This window comes from Solanum stenotomum, chromosome 12 (assembly GCF_019186545.1).
Source record: "Solanum stenotomum isolate F172 chromosome 12, ASM1918654v1, whole genome shotgun sequence".
Lineage (NCBI taxonomy): Eukaryota > Viridiplantae > Streptophyta > Magnoliopsida > Solanales > Solanaceae > Solanum > Solanum stenotomum.
The window spans coordinates 27787853-27792817 of NC_064293.1; positions in this window are offsets into that span (position 1 = coordinate 27787853).

Genomic DNA, 4965 nt, shown 5'->3' on the forward strand with positions numbered 1-4965 from the left:
AGCAACGACTAGATATCACATTCAAACCGAAGCATTGACAAAACAAGTTTTTGCTGGGTATTCTAAGTTTTTTTTCCTGCGTATTCAAATCAAGCTAGGAGTAACCGTTACTCTACACACTAGCTTGAAGGGAAGTGTTGAAGAAGAAAAAAGCTGACGATTGAAACATGTCCAACGAAGCTGACTGACGAGTTTACAACAAGTGTTGATGAAAAAGGAAGGGGACGATTGGAACATGTCAATGGAACATGTCAAAGGAACATGTCCAACGAAGCTGACTGACGAATTTACAACACTGTTGTAGAATTAGAGTCGCACTAGGATTAGACTACTTATATTAATTAGGATTATATTACGACTAGAATTATATTATGATTATGATTATATTACGACTAGGATTAGATTATTTATAATTGCATTATTATTATTATTATTATTATTATTATTATTATTATTATTATTATTATTATAATAGTAGTAGTAATAGGTATTGTAGTAGGACACAAAGTATAATTAACTTAGGACTCTACAATTCTCTCCCTATATAAAGAGTTTGTAACTCAACATTATTATCATTAATACAATCCTTGATTTCTCTAATCCTAAACGTGAGATTTCTACACTATTACCCACATGAACTTTATATTTCTCTATTTTCTACACACCTAAGTGTTGACCTGTCATGGGAGGTGTTCTCACCTCCTCTAGGCGCGTTAGAAGGTTAATTCTGATGAAAAATTCTCCTCCAACGGTCATCTTCCCAACCTTTAAATAAACCATTGTTTCTTCTTCCCCACCATTAACCCTTGTTCCTTTTATTAAAAAAATAACGATTTCCTCTCAAAATTAAGTAGGGTTTAGTTGTTAATGTTCATTTCTACTTTAAATCTTGAATTTTGGGTTTGTAATTTACTCTAATTTCTTATTTAGGTCTCTAATTTGAATTTTGAATTTTCTCGAAATTCATCAGAAAATGAAACCTTGAATAAGCTTTGTATGGATGAATTAGACCCAATGCTTCAACGCTGTAGTGAGATGCAAACATGGAATTTTGCTAAATTGGTAAACTTCTTGGTTGAAATTAAATCCGGAAAGAAGATTTTGGTCTTCCCCATGCTATGGTGTATGTGTTTTTTCTTGTATTCTTGCTACACTTTATTTTGAACAATGCTAATGTACTATTTTTGATCATTTTCAGTCTAAAAATTGTAAAAAAAATTTATGGAGGAACAAAGAAGAAGTGGATCCAAGATCAAGTTTTATCTTTCCAAGATTGGTGAACAAAATCAATGAGTTGGAGCAAGAATTATATATTAGACAGGTTCATACTGACAACTTGAGGAACTCTAATTTGTTATTGGAGAAGAGACTTAATAGAAGGTTGAAATGGTGTAGGTTCAATAGGAATATACTTTTGTGTATTTTGATTTGTGTTGTTGCTATGGTCATCAACAACCAGTAGTTCAAGTGCTGCAGATTTAAATTTCTCTTTGATTTGTATTGTTGTTATGTTTAATTAAAATTGTCAATGTATGTGTGTCATTTTGTATCTATGATGTCAATTGAAGCTTGTATTAATAAGCAACACTTCATCAACAACAAAAAACCTAGTCATCTATTCATACTTCAACATAGACAACACAACACCATTTGTAAAACACATAACCAACACAACATATGTAAGCACACATGAATAGCCAATACAATTCGATAGACAACATAACAACCATTTTAAAACACAACATCACCATTCATTCATAAGGCCTCACATAAGGCAGAATTTATCAAAATAATGCCATATTCATAAGGCCTCACATAAGGCTGAATTTACCTAAATAATGTCATATTCAAAAGCCCTCACATAAGGCAACTTTTGCTTGTCCAGTAGAGTAGATCTTACTACTTGGCATGCCAGGCTATAGAAAAATTTGGATTATATCAATATTTAAGTTGTTTAATTAAATAAAATTAGGATTATAATTCAATATTTAAGTTGTTAACATCTATGAAAGACTCACATTCATGACTTTGAAGCCATTTGCAGCTTGAAACACACCCATTCCCATGACTCTTGGTCTTTTATCTGGACATGTGTTTCCTCTGCCCCTACCTCTTCCTCTTTTATTAGTACTAGCTATTGAAGATAATGTATGATAAGTAGGAGGAGCAGAAGAGGATGCAGGAAAATCAGTAGGTGCAGTAGGTTAGGGAGGTGCACTAGGTGCTATTGATGATGTTTTTTTTTTGTCTTCCTCTTCCCTTTTTTAGTGGAGGCTCACCTTCTGATGGTGCTGATGGAGTTTTCTATACATATAAGAGAAAAGTAAGTCATAAATTAAGAAAAAGTAAAACAAGTTCAAATATTACTTTTGGTTTGCCTCTTCCCCTGCCTGAACCTATTGGTTCTGCCCTTACTAATGCAGTAGGTGATGGTGCACTTTGTCTTGTTGATGATTCAACACATTCTCTTTGAGAACACCATCTCTTTTTATGGCCTCTGACATGACATATACTACATGTCATTGCAAGTCCAGTCCTAGGAAGCTTCCCAAATTTCTTAGTTTCTCCATCTTCTTTCCTTCTAGCCTTAGGTGGCCTACCAGGCATGTTTGTGATTTTTGGTGGCTCAATAGTGGGGTTTGTAGAAACTGACCACATCTCTATGTTTGTGAGTGGTTCAATAACATTAGCACCAGTGTTGTCAAAAGCGAAAAGTGCAAAAAAGCGCTAAAGCCGTGATAGAGCTTAAAGCGCAAAGCGCACTAAAAATGTGGGCTTCACTAAAAAAAAGCGCACTATAAAGATCTTTTAAAATATATATATATATAACATAATAGACAGAAAAATAGTAAATATACAGTGCTTATAACGAAGATTGGTTTATCAAAACATATGTTGCTTATAGTTTAATTCCAATCACAGTGAGCCACGCCGCTTTCAAGTCAGTAGTAATCCGTTATAGCCAACCTCTTTCTGTTCTCCTATCCGATAAGCATATGCTTCATATTCTACTTCTTTCTAATCACTAGAATAATATTCTTCCATATCATCTCCTTCAATATAGGGTGATTATCATTGGTATCAGTATCATTAGATTTATAGCCTTCAATCTCTTCTTCCCCGGACTCATCTGAATCAACCTCATCTTCTATGTCAACACGTGGAGCTCGGGAACTTGAGGCATTAGTTGTAATAACTTCCGACTGTCTCTTTTGTCACCTTGTGTATGCCAACACATCCTCACAGCCCGACGCTCTTGAAACATCACCCCAAGTTAAGTTGCCATCACCAAACACCAATTCATTTTCTACTTCCATATTAATACCCATCTTCCCAACCAACCATTCATTACTATGATCAATGTTATCCAACGAGATTGGATCAATGACACTCCGCAAATCATAATGAGTTTTTAAAGCACGATTATACTTAATAAACACTAGATCATTCAATCTTTGATTCTCCAATCTGTTTCTTTTTTTTGGTATGGATCTGTTGCATTGGTTAGTGTTAGTAAATTAGTCTAATTGATTAACTATGCAAAGAAAAATTAATAAATATGATGTATACCACTACGAGCACTTAGTACTTACATGCTCAAACACACTCCAGTTGCACTCACATCCAGCAGAACTAGTTGTTAAACCCAAAATTCTAATGGCTAATTTTTGGAGATTGGGAGCTGAATTACCATATAAATTCCACTATTCAACTGTAAAAGTGTTATGTAGACATCATTATGTATAAGTTATTACCTAAGTAAGAAGTATTAAGTAAACTTTTAAACATAAACTAAATTTTTAATGTTATTGTATTCACTTACCAGAAGATCTTTTCGTTCTAGCTCTTTTTGCAATAGGAAGGCCAAATTGTTGTTCAGCTCTTGTGTACAATGGTATCTCTGATATGATCTTGTCTTGTACTTCAGTGCTTGGAACCAATTTTTCAATACAAGCATACAACCCATCTGTTACTTCTTGACAATTCTCAATACCCAGATTTTGAAAGAAGAACTCTGGATTTAAATAATGTCCAGCAGCATGTAATGGATGATGCAATTGGCATTGCCATCTTTCATTAATAATCTTAAAGATATCTTTATATTTTGCAGCATTCCATTCAAATGCCTTAGCAATAGCCTCCTTAGCTCTATCCACGACTTCATAAATGTACCCCATGGCAGGTTTTTGCTCATTATCAGCTAATCGCAACACTTTAACAAGAGGCCCCATTATCTTCAAAATATTAGAAACCTGACTCCAGAATGTTGCCGTCAAGACAATATGTATTGCACTTTTCCCCCTTGGTAACTTAGCCTACCTACTAATCACCCATTTGTCAGATGTAAACATTGCTCGCAGATTTGTTTTTTGACAATGCAACCGTTGCAAAGTCAGAAAACTCGTTGCAAATTGAGTAATTCCACATTTCACCAACTCTTTATTTTTAGTGAAATTTCTCATCATATTTAATACTCCTGAGTGTCCATAAATGAAACCGACAAGGGCAATTGCTTTTTGGAGGGTCTTCTTGATGATAGGAATCTTCGTTATGTCAACTAACATAAGATCTATACAATGAGCTGCACATGGCATCCGAAATATGTGTGGTCTTTTTCTCTGTAACAATTGACCTATAGAAAAAAAGGGTAAATAGATATGTTAAAATTTAGAAATCAAAACTTTGATCGATATTAGAAAGCAAAACATAAAACTTAGATTTTTAAAGCAATAAATTCTTACCATCCAACACAAAGTTGCTACCATTATCACTTACAATTTGAACCACATTCTGTTCTCCAACGCGTTCCACATATCTATCTAGCAATTCACATAACTTCTCTCCGGTCTTAACAAGTGAGGAAGCATCTATCGACTCAATTAACACTATTCCATGTGGAGAATTCACCAAAAAGTTTATCAAAGTTCTCTGTTTTTTATCTGTCCAACCATCTGCCATAATGGA